Below are 18,387 nucleotides of genomic sequence, written 5' to 3'. Positions count from 1 at the left end.
CTTCTACTACTACTACTACTACTACTACTACTACTATATACTTCTACTACTACTACTACTACTACTACTACTACCACCACTACTACTACTACTATACCACCACCACTACTACTACTACTACTACTATACTACCACCACTAGTAGTAGTAGTACTACTACTACTACTATACCACCACCACCCTTGTGTTGTGTCAGCAGGGGTGATTGTTGCACTCCCAAATTCTCTGCCAAAAATTTCATTTAAATTCTGCTTTTGAATGCTTGTCTTGTGTAATCACATGATTAGCTAACTGCCAATATCCTTGTGAACACATTAAATCAATTTTAATTGACAATTCTGGGTTGTCATCGTGAAAATCTGCAAAAATCTGCAGATTTCAATCTAGCTTCTCAACTTTGCACAGTAAGCAAATGGATTTACCAGCCCCATATACTACCTCTTGTGTTGGTAATTGACATCCACAAGCCAACTTCTGCAAGTCTTCTGCAAGTATCGATTTCATTTCCTTCTTCGCTTCTATGATGTTCATGAGAGTGATGGCAAGTCTGAGAGCATAATTGATCTTGACTTGAAGCGAGAAGCTGTCATAAATTTGACTTAATGCTGGTTTTTTTGAGACTAGACTGAGATTGCTATAATAGTACTTAGTAAATAGTAGTACAAAAGTAGTCCAACTTCATATATCCCGGTCAGTAACAGTGTATATTATCGACTTGCATTGTACATTGTACATTTGTATGCAACATCATATCATTCTACATCTAGCATGGGTAGACATATTCCTCCAGCCATGATCTCATCATGGAAACATCCTGTCATCATGGTCTTCTTGATTATTACTAGCACAGGCTTACTGATAATTAAGCCATTCTCTCAGCAGGATATTCATCATGAGCATGAATTTCGCTCATTGGATACCTCTCTCTGCCCTCAAGCAGACGTGCACCTTGTATGCAAATCAAGCACATTGCTACTCCTTCAAGCATTCCAGTATAAGAGAAATTCAACCAGTGTGCTGAATCTTCGCTCTGCTAGTCATCTCGCTATTCTACTACTCTTAAGCGGCCAAGTCGAGCGAAACCCGGGGCCAATAGACACATTCCCATGCGCTGTTTGTAATGCGAATGTCACGGACAGCGACCAAGCTCTTCTCTGTGATAACTGCAACATGTGGTGCCATATTACATGCAATGGTATTTCTGAGCAATCATATGAAGTCCTCGCCAGACTCGACAGGTTCTCGTGGGTCTGCTGCAGATGTCATAGCATAAATGCAGAAACAGCAGCTTCCCTCAGCAGCAATGCCAGCCTCTCCACAAGCAATCAGTTTGAGTCATTAAGCATCAGCGACACAACCGATGATGCTCAATATCATTGTCAGACGTCAACACCAACTTCAGCGTCATCTGGTCATGCATCGAGGCTACCACCACGCCCTCACTTCTCACCATCTAAAAACCGCAGGAAGATCCTGAAGGGCGTCATTATCAATTGCAATGGTCTTAAAAGTGCTGCGAAGTACTCTCAATTCCAAGCATTGATTAGTCATCACAAGCCAGATGTGATCCTTGGTTGCGAATCTAAACTTGACGAGACAACCCCTACTTACAGTGTATTTCCTAGAAATTACACAGTATTCCGGAATGATCGAAACGACCGTGGGGGTGGTGTCTTTGTAGCAGTGCATGAGTCTCTCATCTTAACCAACTGTGCGGAATTCAACTCAAATAGTGAAATCATCTGGTGTAACTTACAATTTACCAACGCAAAGCCACTATTTATAGCAAGCTTTTACCGTCCCCCAAGTAACGGAAAGCAAGACCTTGAGGAACTCCAACTCTCCATCGCTAAGGTTATGTCTAAACACAGAAGAAGTCACCCTAACATCATCATTGGAGGAGATTTCAATCTTCCAGACATCGACTGGGAATCCTGCTTACTGACCAATCCAAACCGTGCAAGCATCCATCAACTTTTGCTTGACACCTTATTGGAATTCTCACTAACTCAACTGGTAAGGGATGTAACCCGTCCTGCGTCTAGTAACATCCTGGATCTTCTTTTGACGTCCAACCCTGGCCTCATTACAGATGTATCCATTCATCCTGGCATATCAGACCACAACATTGTGTCCTTCGTCTTCTCAGGAAATCCGAAAACAGCCCGTGCCCCTCCCAGAAAGATCTACCAATTCCACCGAGCAGACCACCAGATCATTAAAGAAACTGTTGAAAAGTTTTCAATCGATTTCTTCCTTTCATCTCCAGAGCTCCAAACTGTAGATGAGAATTGGAACAGGATATCTGTGTTCCTCAAGAAGTGTATGGAGGATCTGATACCATCAAAGATGAGCAAATCCCGGCGACATCTTCCGTGGATCACCACCGACCTCAAACGAAAAATGAGGAAGCGTGATAGGCTCTTTAAGAAAGCCCGTAGAAACCCCAGTACGTCAAAATGGAATGCTTTCAGACAGCACCGCAACGTGGTAGCGAAACTAGTTCACCAAGCACATCACGATTACGTGAACAACATCATAGGGAACAGTCTGCAAGGGAATCCCAAGACCTTCTGGTCCTATGTCAAGCAGTGTCGGACTGAGAATATGAAAATCCCATCGCTTAGATCTGACAAAGGCATCCACACGACCAACAAAGACAAAGCAGAGTGTCTCAACTCCTTCTTCCACTCGGTATTCACCAACCAACAGGTTTGTCATGCTCGTATGGAAGGTTCCTCACACTTTCCTGATATCGGCCATCTACACATTCATCGTCCTGGTGTGGCAAAGCAGCTGTCAAATCTCAACCCATCCAAAGCTTGTGGGCCAGATGAACTTCCACCTAAACTCCTCAAGCTTGTAGCTGACGAGATTGCTCCTGCCTTAGGATTCCTTTTTCAGCAGAGCTACAACTCTGGCACTGTTCCAGCTGAATGGCAGCATGCATTGGTAACACCCATCCACAAGTCCGGTGATAAGTGTGATCCAGGAAATTACAGGCCTATTTCCTTGACCTGCATCTGCAGCAAGCTAATGGAACACATAGTACTCAGCCATATCTCAAAACATGTAGCTGCCAACAACATCCTGGTAGATGACCAACATGGATTTCGGCAGAAACTTTCCACCACCACACAACTCATCTCTGCTACCCAGGATTGGGCACACACCTTACAATGCAGAGGCCAAACAGATGTCATCTTCCTTGACTTCCAGAAAGCTTTCGACCGAGTACCTCATCGCCACTTGCAGACCAAGCTCGAGCATTATGGCATAAGAGGAGACACATTACATTGGACTATGTCGCTACTTTCCAACAGGCAGCAAGCAGTTGTTGTCAAGGGCTCCCGGTCATCTTGGATGCCTGTTACCTCTGGGGTACCTCAAGGTTCAGTGATCGGACCAGCCCTCTTTTTGCTGTACATCAACGACATCACTGCAAATATCCAGTCCAAGATGCGCCTTTTTGCTGACGATAGTGTGATCTACAGAGAAATTCACACTAAGAATGACACCTCCATCCTTCAGCAAGACCTTCAAACCTTGTCTGACTGGTCAGCGAAATGGTTCATGGCTTTCAATGTCAAGAAGTGCGCCTCCCTTACCATCACGAGGAAAAGAACACCAATACAGCATGACTACCAGATCTCCAACGAGATAATACCCAGGATAGACAAGTACAAGTATCTCGGGGTAACTGTAACCAAGGACCTTCGATGGAATACACACTGCCAACTCCTACTGAACAAGGCCAACAAAACCCTTGGGCTGCTGCGGAGAACCCTGTCACCATGCACCAAGGATGTGAAGTCAAGAGCATACACAGCCCTGGTTCGACCGCAGCTAGAGTATGGCGCTGAAGCCTGGAACCCCCACACTTCTGGTGCTGCCGAAGGTCTGGAAAGGGTACAGAAAACAGCTGCTCGTTTTGTCTTCCGCGACTACCGAAGATCCACGTCAGCTACAGGACTTGTTTCCCAGCTGGGATGGGATAAACTGCACACACGTCGTCTTCTAGCACAAAGCACCATGCTCTTTAAAATACACCACCAGCTAGTCAACATTTGTCTTCCTCACCTCATAACCAAAGCTACATACATCAGCAGAAGAGACCACACACTCAAGCTCTCTGTTCCTGAGGCAACAATCGACTCCTACAAGTACTCATTTTACCCCCGCACCATTCGCATCTGGAATCAACTACCATTCACTGCAGTTACTGCCCCAACAGTTGCTGCTTTCCAGATGACCGCCCTCCCTGTCATCAGAGGGTTGGAACCTCCTGTAGGTTCCAGAATGCTGTAAACCATATAGCAGCATGATTATTTTTACTTGCACGTCACTATTTTATTGTATAAAGCAATTGTACACCCTTTTGTTGTCTGCACCTTCACCTGCTGTCACAACACATCCCATCCCAGTATAGCTTGGAAAAGCTGCTTCAGGGATTACCTCATCAAGTACCACCACCACCATCACCACCACCACTACTACTACTACTACTACTACTACTACTATACTACCACCACTAGTAGTAGTAGTAGTAGTACTACTACTATACGACCACCACCACTACTGCTACTACTACTACTACTAATACTACTACTACTTCTACTACTACTACTACTACTACTTTACCACCACCACCACTACTGCTACTACTACTATACCACCACCATTACTTCTACTACAACTACTACTACTATACCACCACCATTACTACTACTACTACCACTACTACTACTACTACTACTACTATACCACCACCATTACTACTACTACTACTACTACTACTACTATTAATAATAATACTATGGTGTAGTTAATTAAGTATATTATCTTCATGCATGCCCTGCAATCATTCCTAGCAATGCATTGCCTGGTAACCATGGTAACCATTTAATACACTTAGGTCGATGATTTGAGAGAAACATTACCTCAGGTCGTGCTATAAATATGCCTGCAATCATTCAGACCATTGATAGACTTACGATGAAAATACATAATTATCGTACATAATATCCACACCGAGCACTCACGCCTATACCTGAATGACGATTCCAACAATAGATCGTTTTCCCTCCATATTTCCATCCATGTCGCAAGCACAAGCTATCACAGACAGGCGAAAAGGCAAAGCGGCTGAGAGAAATTTCAGCTACCCAAATCAGCTAATAATTATTTTAATGACAGTCCATTTTTTTCAATGACGTTCCTAGCTGAAAGTGCTGGAGACTATAGGCCTATAGAAGCCTCATAGTTTGGCATATGGCTGCTGTCATGTTAAATAAAGGTGGATTTGTATACATCCACACGCGGAGAACCAATATTGCACGGACGAGTAAAAGCGTCGCTATCAATATGGATACGCCGTTGCGATCATGAGCAAAACGGGATCAAATTATATCCCTTTTGAATCTAATCTCATTGTTTTATTCCGATTAATTGCTGCAAAATCCAACGATGCACCACTCTTTATCCGCAATGCGCTTAACACGTATTCTAACACAATAAGCATGTACAGTCTTTTTCAGCGCTTGGTATTTGCACAATACCTACCAGTTGTGTGCTTCCTATTTAAGTCGCTCTTGAGTCATACTCATATATATATATATCATAGGGGAAAAAAATCCCTGTACTTGCATATTTGCCCTGTATTAATATTTACAAAGTCCTATTTTTGGCAACACGTCATAACCACGCAGTACCTTGAAAGAGTTTATAAAAATCGAGCATTTTTCCCCTCTCAATTTAATACATGTAATTACATGTAGCATATCGCACTGTGATTTAGTTTCATGCATGAATGCATTGGCCTACCATTTATTTTCCAAGACTATATCTGTGGTGTCTATAACTTACAAGCGGTGCTTAATTTGACCTTTGACCCCTCCATATTTTCAATTTTTCTTTCATTCAATCTTTTCTTTTCAAATCAACACTCCGTGCAAACTAGTATCTATGAGATACGTATCTTCTTTTCTTATAGAATTCATGTTTGTTCTTTGTATACCATTTATTTTATGTAAACATTGTAAAACTCATTCATGTGTATTATAAAACTGAAACTGAAACTGAAACTGTAAAGCAAAACTGAAACATGTAAATGGACATTGCTAAAATGTGTTGTATGATGTATTGACTAAAATCCGCCCAAAATTTTCCACTAAACAACGGAATTTGATGTAACAGTAATATGAGTCTTTACTTAAGTCGAGGAATACATATCATTAATCATCTCCACAACAAATTTGGCTCTCAGAAAAATAGCAACGATCCTACCGTAATCTGTCTATATATCAAAATGATGCAGAGAAAGTGGTAGGGAGGAGGGAGTGCGTGGAGAAAAAAAAAATTTAATAAGGGGGGGGGGGGTTGTCGGAGAGATTAGCGAGGAAATTTAATAGTCGAATAGTTCAAACGAACAGAAGCAAATAACTTCGCATTAATCAAATATTCGCCGACATAAGTTTGTCTTTTTTTTGCGGCAGGTATATACTGGCGTCTAATTACTATGTAAAAGGCGGCTAGGCCATGATTAGTAAAGACCCCTTCTTTGTTTATTCAGATATCATCTCCTTGAAATCAAGGATTAATCTGATGTAGCTGGGGAGTGTTTCACAAACACTAAGATTGACTTTAGGTCGAGCTTAACTATGGCAGGCTGTTCATGCCACGAGTTCATTTTACCATTCCTGGCATTGGTTTCTCACGGGACGTGCAAATCCTGGTCACAAAGCTACAGAATTTACCTTGTTGGATAGTTCATTACTGAAGGAAAAAATATTATCTAAAGATCGTAATTGAGAGACCAATAGTGAGAGCATGAGTGGCAAGAACGCAACGACTCAGCCAGCCGAATCCAGCTGAATGCGCTGAATAAGCGGGGGGGGGGGCCTTGAAATGTCAAAATTTGGCCGACCGATATTTAGTTATTTGTAAAAAAAAATTATTAAAAAAAAAAAAATTAGGGGGGGGGGTTTCATCAAAAATCACACACATAAACAAAAATGAGCGCGGGGGTTCAACCCCCAAAACAACCCGCTGCGTAAGCGCCTAGCGATTGATATCAACTCTTTGTAATACAGGGCCCAGGAGTAAATAAATTTATAAGCAGATTTGATTGATAAACGTCTGTTTAAAAAAAATAAGTTCACACGCAAATATACACACACAAATACCACTTATGAATCAGTTTTTCTAAGAAATACCAACAAAAATAAGCGTTAGCATTAATCTTTTCTTAGAGAAAATGGAGATTTATTGTAATAGGTCTGTCTGATTTTGAAGAATGCATAACACATTGCCAACGTGACAGAACTGGAATCGAACGCATATTTTGAAACCAATTTTCACTCCTCAAAAATTTATAGTAAGAATGTATACTACACTGTTGGTCATAATGGTGGAATATTTATTTTTACCCCAGTTTAGGGAAGGATTTAAAAAAATTATTTATTTCTAATAGATCTAGATAATGGCATACATTCTCAGATTTTATTGAATATTAATTTGCGAGTGTTTGTTTTGCGTGACTGCTTAATCATATGTGTGTTACTATGCTAATAAGCTAAGGGACCTACGTCCTTAAGTCATAACTGACAGTAATGAGGATTAATGCCTCACAAAAGGGCACTAATATATAGCTGATCGACACGATTTTTATCCTGGAGCCTCACAGTAACGAGGCCATTGCTTAGCCCCTGAATCATGACTGTACGCAGTGTTTGCTAGGGTACGCGGCCCCTTCCACAAATCCCCCAAAACGAAGAAAATGCAATAAATTGTCAAAAATTCATTGCATTTTCCCCCGGCCACCAACAGGAAACATTCCTCTGTAGGGCCATGCATTATGGTTCCAGGCATGGCCACACACAGAGGAATTTTTCCTGTGGGGGCCGGGGGAAAATGCAATGAATTTTTGACAATTTATTGCATTTTCTTCGTTTTGGGGGATTTGTGGAAGGGGCCGCGTACCCTAGCAAACACTGCGTACAGTCATGATTCAGGGGCTAAGCAATGGCCTCGTTACTGTGAGGCTCCAGGATAAAAATCGTGTCGATCAGCTATATTAGTGCCCTTTTGTGAGGCATTAATCCTCATTACTGTCAATTATGATTTAAGGACGTAGGTTCCCTAGCTGATTAGCATAGTAGCACACATATGATTTAGCAGTCACGCAAAACAAACACTCGCAAATTAATATTCAATACAATCTGAGAATGTATGCCATTATCTAGATCTATTAGGAATAACATTTTTTTTTAAATCCTTCCCTAAACTGGGGTAAAAATAATTATTCCACCATTATGACCAACAGTGTATGATTATAAAAACCTCTTACTCTCAAAGGGCAAGTCCGCTCCAAAAATAACTTACTTTCAATAGAAACCTTTTTTGATTGGTTTGTCTTCATTTTCTGCTTCTATTGTGAGTAAGTTATTTTTGGAGTGGACTTGCCCTTTAAGATCGCCTCTTACACAAAGATCACAAAGATCGTTTGAACACTATTTCATTTTAAGTTTTACCTTAAGATTATTTTTTTGAGGCCGCCATCCTAGTCAAGCATCGCTTATGATTGCGGTCTCCTTCACCTTTTCAACAGATAGCTTGGATAATACTTTAAATTTATAATAATATGTTATAGAAATATTAAGCCTCGTTATTATTTGTACATATGTAAAAAATGAAAAAAAAAAGACAAAAGTTATTATAGTTTTTATATTTTGTATTATACCTTACGTTTACATGTTCTTTGATATTAAGTTATTATATTTGTTTAAAAAATGCAGAAATAAAATGAAATCAAAGTAATCAACACCAGGATTCAAGATTGAAGATTCAAATAAGGTTTTATTCACGACTTCTCAAAAAGTCCAGAGACTAAAAATGCATGTTTACATCAACCATACAATCATATAAAAAAAAGCATTCAAAAATATATATTTATATATATAAAGAAAACATAGCAAATGGGAAAGAAAAAAAAAAATATATATATATATATATATATATATCAATTAAAAAATGTTTACATCAAAACATCAAAGCGGTATAAAAAAAAACGAAACAAAACAAAGTAAAGAAATAGAAATTATCAGGTTCAAATCATTTGTGTACGTGTATAAAATGACTATCATCATGATCATGACTATGGTATAGACAATTTAGGAAGATGAATGAGATCGAAGCTGTCTCACCTTTATTAGAAATATTAGTCGTAACAGCAGTACAAAAAATAATTAAACATTCGAAACCGAGGTCCATGACACAGTGCCATGTAGAATTCAGGTTCTAGGACACCTACCCCCTGGACATCCACCCCCAGTCAACAACTCCCCCCCCCCCCCCCAGACAACTACCCTCTAGGACAAGTCTCCCCCGCACAACTACCCCAGGTGGATTACCCCTTAGGATAGTTGCCCGGGGGGAGTTGTCCTAGGGGTAGTTGTCCTAGGAGGTAATTGACTGGGGGTGGCTATCCGGGGGCGTCTTTTTTCCTAACCTAGCCATCCTAGCGCTCCATATTAATATTAGAATATAGGAAGATTTGCGTTGGCCAGATTTCTGACTAACTAGTATGTTGCAATGATTATGGACAAGTTACGACCTGTGTAGTCTTTTGTTTACGGTACAAGCCTCCAGATTTTCTCGGAATGTCATTTATTTAAAAACATAGCTGTTGCATTTGTAATTTTGGTATGAAATTTCATTATTTTATAAATTATCGCATCAGCTTCTGTGTGAGAGCGTATCATGAATATTTATGATTAGCGCATGACGTATAGATTCCTAATGAGCCAATCGAATGCAGCGGTAGGATGGCTAGGTTAGGAAAAAAATGCATCCGGGGGGTGGGGGATGTCCAGGGGCGGGTGTCCGGATACGAGAATACAAGTGTGCAATTGGCAGGATGCACATAACAAATACAAGATATAAATTACATGGAACATAATCGTTAAGCACAAGAAACACTTCAATAAGGAGAAGGCAAAATCTGAAAGCCCTGAACGGTTACAAGCAAGCCGAATCTTTGCACATTTTGTGATAGAAACTATTCGTCCATTTAAGAACGTAAAATTAACTTGATCATGAATAATTGCAATGGTGGTGTTTATTTTTGTATAATTAGAATTGCCATAGTACTTTATATTAAACTGCTCATTATATTTTAGAATGTTTCCTCTTCTTAACACTAGTAACAGAAAGGGGACGGTGGGGGTATGTTCACGTCTTCTACTAAGAATATAAAGTAATTGAATAGCATTTTTCGTATAGTAAGGTATGATAAGTATGAGAAATTTATTTCATTCTCACAGACATGGTTTTAAATCAGACATTTCATTACGAATATTACGTTTGGTATATGGCCTATACAAGACAACGACAGCAAGAGCAGTTATAACATGAAATATGATATCAATTCTGCAGTGTTATTTCTTTATACTTTATAGCAATTCCCAGGGCCCTGTTTCATCAAACTTGTTATCAATAACAAGTAACAATAGCTTTTATAAGCTACTGAAATCGATACATTTGATTGGCTAAGAGAATATTGGTCATAGAAATTTAGCACTTGTGTTATTGATAATATAGTAATATTTACTGCTTTGAGAGACATAGTTGTTTTTATTAGCTCAAGGGGAGGTTACAATCGAGCTAATGCCCGGGGCTTCCCGACGGCAATAGCTCGATTGTAACCTCCCCGAGAGCGTATAAAAACAACTATTTCTCGAAAATTAAAGCCGTCATTGTTACTTTTATATACTGAAAAAAGAGTCAACTGATGAAACCACCTTGACGTTTCTCTAGTTTGTTGATTAAAATATCTAATAGGGTCTTTGACAGCAGACTATGCAGAGTAAGGGCACAAGGTACATACAAATACGTGTGTGGGACTATAAACGGGCTGGATTTGTTGTGTTACTGAAATGTGCTCAGAATTCAAGTAATTCATCTATTAAATTACTATAACAGACAAGAAACAAGTCAAAGGTAAGGACAAGAATCAGTGCTTATCAATATAACAAAAATTTTGCATGAAATACCATCAGGAAAGCTATCTAAATTTGTCAGAAATTAGCGACAAACACCAAATTCAGCGCTGCAATGAGGCACAAAACAGCGTAGAATTCAACTTTTCATCCACCAAATGAATTCAAACACTTGCATTATACAATTTTCAATACCTGTATCACCGTTATCGCAAACAATAAAATCACAATCTATATCTAGACCTATAAGACGTACCCTTTTGGTGTTCTTGCTGTCTAGCGACCAATTCGCACACACACAATGTATGGTATCCGCGCTCGCTCAAACCAATGGGTATTGCAGCAAGACTGAACTATTTTCCCGGTAACTGGAATTTTGCCGGGATTTTACCCTAGAACTATTACATGGGTTTGGCATTTTTCGTTTATTTACGGGAATGGCTAAAACCATGACTGCAATTTCAACCAATCAGATGGCTGGATTTCTTAAGTGAGGTATATAACAGGTTTTATGAAATATAGAGAGGAATTAATATGTGGCAAAACACAGGACCTCTGGTATGAGAGTAGTCCCTTGATCAATGTATATGTACCACAGTAGTAGTGCTCCCATCCCAAAACTAAAAATAAAATTTCGATTTCCAATCATTAATATCTTGATAATCAGACAGGCGATCGGCTTATGAAAGTCATGGGATTCCTGACTGACCTAAGGGTTTAATAATAATGATTGCAGCATGAGCTTAATCCAGGATTCTATTTTAGAATCTAAGGCAATGTTACCGAGTCACTTTAAGTAATGGGACCCCAATGTTTGGAGGTCTTTGTGGGCCAAAGATGGTCCTCGATCTTCAGCCTCTAGTACATCTTTGGAAGATTCTACTCTCTTGATGCATGATAAGTAGAATCCACTTTTTTGATGAGTCATACTTTTAAGGAACACTTCATTTAGAATTGAATCCACTCCCAAAAATAGTGGATTCCACTTCAGCTATTGGTTGAATCTTTGAAAGTGGTTTTCTACGCCAGTGAAGTGATCCATAATAATATGACTCCCCAGAAAGTTAATTTCCTCTCTTAAAGAGTAAAGGAAACTCGAACGAACCGTCACAGGTCCTGGATGAACTATAACATCTCTAGAATGAGACGTCCACTAAAAACTAAGACATTATCAAATTGTAATAAACTGCTTTTAAGATCTAACTACTGACTCGTAGGATGGGGCTGCTTTCGTCTTATCTCTAATGTTTGAAGGTCGAATATCAAAAGTTGGATCCAAAGCTGCGTCGTAGGACGGAGGCGCAGTTCTGTCGTCACGCAGCGGTGACGGCGGTGGAGCTGTTGGCGTACTTTGCGGACGATTAGATGTGACGTCCCCATACGCTGGAGGAGGGTCTGTGTGTGGATCTGCGGGCGCTGATGGCGTGGCTCGTGATTGATCATCCGTTCCCGTTTCGGCTAGCGGAGGCCAATTTAACGCTTCTCGAGTTTCAGGATCACTGGATGATACACCTTCCGTTCCTTCTTGTCGCCTTTTGCACCGGCCTCCACACCTTAGACATCGAAAGCAATTTAACGCTCCTCGAGGTTCAGGATCATAATCATAGGATGATATACTTTCTGCCCTTTCCGTTCCTTCCTGTTGCCTTTTGCACAGGCCTCCACACCTAAAGCATCGATAAAAGCATACCTGGATTGCAAGTCCTATAACGCATAACCATTCGTATAGCCACCCGCACAAACGAATCGGAATGTCGATTATGCAGCTACACAATCCAGCCAGCATATCGAGTGTGCATTTACAAAAAAACTTTGCTACCGCGCCATTTCCTATCGAGCAGCAACCGGTGACTGCGAAGAAAGAAAGCACCGAGAGCACGGATATGAGTGTGGTATTAGGCTTTCCCGATGATTCCTCAAATTCTTCTCCATCGTCGCCGTTTGTAGGCGCAGGAGAGTCTCTCCCACCCGAAACATCTGTAATGTTAAGAGAAATCAGGCAGGGCATGTCAATAAATTAAATTAAATAGACAAAACCGTATCCGGACAACTACCCCCTGGACATCCACCCCCGGATAACCACCCCAGTCAACTACCCCGGTCAACTACCCCGGACAACTACCCCTAGGACAACTTTCCCCGGACAACTACCCCTGGACAACTACCCCCAGACAAATACCCCCTAGGATAGTTGTCCGGGGGTAGTTGTCCTAGAGGTTGGTTGCCCTAGGGGGTAGTTGTCCCGGGGTAGTTGTCCTAGGGGGGTAGTTGTCCCGGGGGTAGTCGTCCTAGGGGTGGTTATCCGGGGTTGATGTCCAGGGGTATAGGTGTCCTAGAACCAGACACAACAGTTAACATGTCTAGAACTGTATAAGATGCTAATGCAGATACAATAGAAGAGTAATCATATTACCAAACACAACCTAATCAATTGGAACTTGGGGGTACAATTCACCAAAATTGGTATTCCCACTATATAGCTAGAGAAAATGGAGTAGTTCAAACCAACATTGGGTAAAAATGGAAAATGTATGTGTCCTTTCTACCAATGTTATTTTGGAATAGTTACCAAACATTGGTGTGTTTGTAGCATGTTTTCTACGTTATCGAAAACGATTTTCCTAAAGGTCATAACTTTTCCATATCGTTTTGTGAAATTCAAGACGTTTTATTTACTACCCCACAACTTAAATACATGACAATATATTTGAAGCAGAACTATATTTGTATATAGCTAAATATGTTTGTATTATGATCGTTTTGAAAATGGTAATGAATGAACGAATGAAGAGTTTAAAGGGGGTGTAGCATGACGAGACTACGTGTTTTTCCCCAAGGCCTGACTCGAGGCTACTCGGGTATACGACTACGGACGACGCGACCGCAGTATTCACATGCGTGAAGCCGATGCGTGAGGAGAACTTCGGTCTCTTTCGCGAACGCTAGCGCGCGCTGACCGTTAATCAAGTCCATTCGTTTACGTGTAGTTGTCAACAACAAAAAATCGTAGATGGTGTTAACTAGTATTTATCATGCTACGCCCCCTTTAAGTTCTGTTTATAACACACCACAATGGATTGTAAGCAAGCCCTATAGGTAATTTGTAATCTGTCCGATTATGTAACTAAGCATTGTGAAGTTATGAACATAGATTGACATCAAATATATCAAATTAATAAGTTTGGTTTTGTTTTAAGTTCTAGCAGGGCTATCAACGTAGTAAAACTGTTGATCAATTTGGAATGATATGAAATGTTCATGCAGTATAAAAAAAAAAAAAAAGCCCAATTGAATAATGAATAATTTGCACCACAGGTTTTGTAATGTTTTGTAGTACTGTAAAGCACCGGCTAGGGGCGCATAGGGACGCAGTGTCGCTTGACGCCGTGTCCTATTTGTGCACACATGGCTGGTGCTTTGCTGTAAATGTTTTATGCTCATATAGGTTTTTATAATCTTTTTCTTGTATATATTTGTTTTCCCGTTAATGTTGTTTATGTTGATTTCTCTAATTTCTCGATATAATATATGTCATATGGTTGGTGCCCCAACCACAAGTTTGTATTCAAGCTTCTTTGGGGGCTCCTATAACCTCATGTTTTTATATTTCCATAAATGATTGTATAGTTTTATGGTTGAAATGAATTGAATTGAATTGAAATTATATTAGATACAATCATGTGTAACTTATGGGAGAAACTGGCTCGAATTTGCCCAATTCGACACTCCTTTGCAGTTTTCAGTTCCGTAAGATATCCGACTTGAATTGTATTGCCCACTTCCAAAGTAATTCATTTTGATATACTACCTTGTTTGTTTTGATGTTCTTGTTGTTGTCGTCGTCGTTTTTGTAAAAGGAAAATTGTAAAACTGTATCACTTTGAGAGAAAACTAAAAACATATGTAATGACAAGAATGCTTTTGAAAGCACTTTCATAATTATGTTGTTATTACATTTAATCTGTTTATGGCACAATGGGTAAATATACCGAACATTATAAATGTATGCATTATGATTATTGTTATCAGGTGCAATCACCAAATGAAGTGAGGATATCTTGGTATTTTCGGACAGATCGGAATGAGGACATTCCAACATATTAATGATAATAATAATAAATATTTATGAAGCGCACTAATAACTTAATACTCAAGGCGCTATACAAAACAAAATACACAAATCTCTCTTCAGAATTTTATCAACATAATATAATTTGTAACTCTGAGTAAATAAAACCGTTTTAACATGTTTCTGAAAGGTTTCTAGGCATTGAATGTTTCGAATGTCACTGGCAGCTTGGTGCACTTGGTGCAGCATGCACAAATGCACGGTCCCCATAATGAGTGGTTCGGGTTCTGGGGACTTCTAGGATGGTAGAGGCAGAAGAACGGAGTGAGTTATGGGATTGCTTTATAGTGAGGAGATCTTTCAGATATTCAGGACAAACCTTTATTCTTCTTGCAGATAAAGTCGAGTCTAGAATCTAGACAGCTTGAGACGTTCCATCTTCCGTTTCTATCCAGGTCAATCACTGGACAACTATGTGTGTTTAACGTCTCATATCTAAAGCTGTACAAATAGATAATAAAGAAATACAATTCGTCATTCTTCACTGTCGTTAACAGTGTATATTCGCCCATAGAATATGTAAAACATGATCAGAGTCTAAGAAAATAGAGAATAGGAGACCTAAAACCAATCCTATCTATATTAGACTAGGTATTTAAACGAAAAGATAGGGAAATGTGTATTCCGTAAACGGATAATTTTACCGCAATGTATATATTACATAACATTGTTAGCTAACTAGTTTAATATATATTTTTCTAATGGAGAGACCTGTGATTCTATAGAAAGGTATCCAAACTAATTAGCAATGGAATGTGATCATAAGAGGGAATTGTCATTTCAGTGATTTCACTTGAAAAATACTCTTAAGTCAATCCAATTCATATTTATTCAATTCATATTGATTTCATTTCCAACAAAAAGATAAAAAAAAAGGTATTTCATATATTATTCATAAAGTATCAACAAAATGCAGGTACATAATTCATTTTTTCTTGGTAACTATACATATACATATACACTTTACACATGATAAAATTATTACAAGAAATTTTTGTGGAAATGTACTGGAGTGGAAATAGGGATCACTTTGTTTAGAGTGGAATCCAGGCACGAAATATTTAAATCCACTCTAAAAAGAGTGATTCAATCATTACTATCGAGTGGACTCCACTATAATGTGGAGTGGATTCAACTCCAAAGAATCCCTGATACGCCTCCTACAAGTCGTTTTCCACTCCTCTGCATTCAACGATAAACTTGACTTCTGGTCAATATAGTAAATAGAATTTTACCAAAAACCACCCCGACGTACGTTATCACTAGCTCTTTCAATGGAACCCTCATGTCTCATTGACTTTTGAAAGTTCACCCACCGTAATTTGATCAAAAAAGATTGCAAGCTCGCCGTTGCATATATAACACATGTGAAACAAGTCGAACTTTGGACTCAGTTAGCCAAGCGATTGTAAGGTTTTAGGTCAAGCACACGAAGGATAAGAAGCATAAATTATAATAGATCAGTTCTGATCGGTTCATTATGTCCATTTCAACCAACCCCACCGTAATTTTTCCATTGAAGATAAGCAAACATTTTGCCGAGGTAATCAAAAACATGAATATTCGATTATTTACAGAGGGGTGCAATTATGCACCACATCAAACTCCCCTACTTTAAGTCAAGTATTTCATTGTATTATGTAATTTGGTAGGTTCATTTTAATAACTGTTTAATTATCAGATATCAATGATAGTTTAAAGATATGGAAAAAGTTCTTGTATTTTATATTTAGCAAAGCAATCTCACATACAAATTCACTACCAAGTGTCGTCTAATCCGCCAATTGTCGTCTACTATATACGTCCAGCAAGCGAAAATGAGACAACCGGAGCAATATGAAAAACCAATTTACGGCAGGATAAACAATCCAGAAAAAATCATAGCAATTTTTCTCTCAGAATACGTTTCCCCTACCAGAGCTCAAGATTTGCTTTAAAGGTAATACAAAGTTTTGGGAAATTTTGAAAATTGGGTGGATGGTGATTCTTTACAATTTTGATATATTTGGATGCCCCTGTGGATGTATTATGAGTGCTAGAAAATTTAGCCCCTAAAACACTTCTGCTTTCGAGAAAAATTTAATATAACAATTTCCCGGTGCTCCCGGTAAATTTTGATAAATTTCGAATAGTGCCTACGGCCCTACACCAATAGCTGCGACCATGAAAATCTCAGAATATGTACTTGTGATATAGAATTTCAACACGGGAATAGCTAATCAGTCGATGTCAGTCAAGAACCATAGTTTCATAGCTTAATCAATATCTTGACCTTGAGAGGGAGCTATACAACATAAAGAGTTTATTATTTACAATTCAATAACTTAGTATTACCTTTAAGATAGTAATACATGAGAAGTAAACACTAAATTACACACATCGACTTACTTATTGTAAAAAAGCTGAGAACTTGACCCATCTAACCAGCGCCCTCTCGAGTCCATTCCTATCCATGCTAAACTTGTCAGGTTTCCGAAGGATTCTAATTGAGAAGATCCCAACAAATATATATTTGTATTGATTTATTTTATCTTTATTCGTTCGTTTTTATGATGCGTATACATTATAGTTGGTGTTTAATAAGTAAAGTTTAAAATCATTAAGAATAACTTGTAAAATGATGAATTCAAACTTTCACGATTTGAGTAATCGCAAACTTGAAGGATATTTCATATTGGTATGTAACCTGATTACGGTCTATGTATGTATGTTGAAAATTAATGACTTACACTCCGTCGTCTTTAAGAGGAGTCAAAGTGTAAAATAATTTAAATGATTATTCATATAACTATTACTCGTGTTGCTGCGGGCTACTGCAGCTGTTACTACTACTATACTACTACTAATACTACAACCACTAGTATTAGTACTACTACTGCTCATCCTCCTCCCCGCCCCCCCCCCCTCCTCCCCCTCCTCCTACTCTTCTTCCTCCTCTGCTTCTCCTCCTCCTCACACTTCTCCGCATCCTGCCCTCTTCTCCTCCTTGTCCTTTTAATATTACATACATTTCCCCTCTTACGCCTACTAATGTTACTTGTCGAAGCTCCCAGCAGCAGACCCCCCAAAAAAGTTGAACATCACCTTACCTACAAGAAAGTCATTCTCCTGTCTGTTCACTATGGAGGTCAAGAAACCGCCATCAAAGCCACATTGCGACCCTGCGAGTCGCCATGACAACGGCTCATTGTGGAGTGTGTAGCAGTATTCCAGTCGGCCAATCGAACCACTAGGGCAGGACGCTTTGAAATAAAGTAGAAAG

This window comes from Strongylocentrotus purpuratus, unplaced genomic scaffold (genome assembly GCF_000002235.5).
Source record: "Strongylocentrotus purpuratus isolate Spur 01 unplaced genomic scaffold, Spur_5.0 spur5_scaffold_19, whole genome shotgun sequence".
NCBI lineage: Eukaryota > Metazoa > Echinodermata > Echinoidea > Camarodonta > Strongylocentrotidae > Strongylocentrotus > Strongylocentrotus purpuratus.
The sequence above is the reverse complement of the archived record's forward strand: the minus strand, read 5'-3'. Positions refer to the sequence as shown.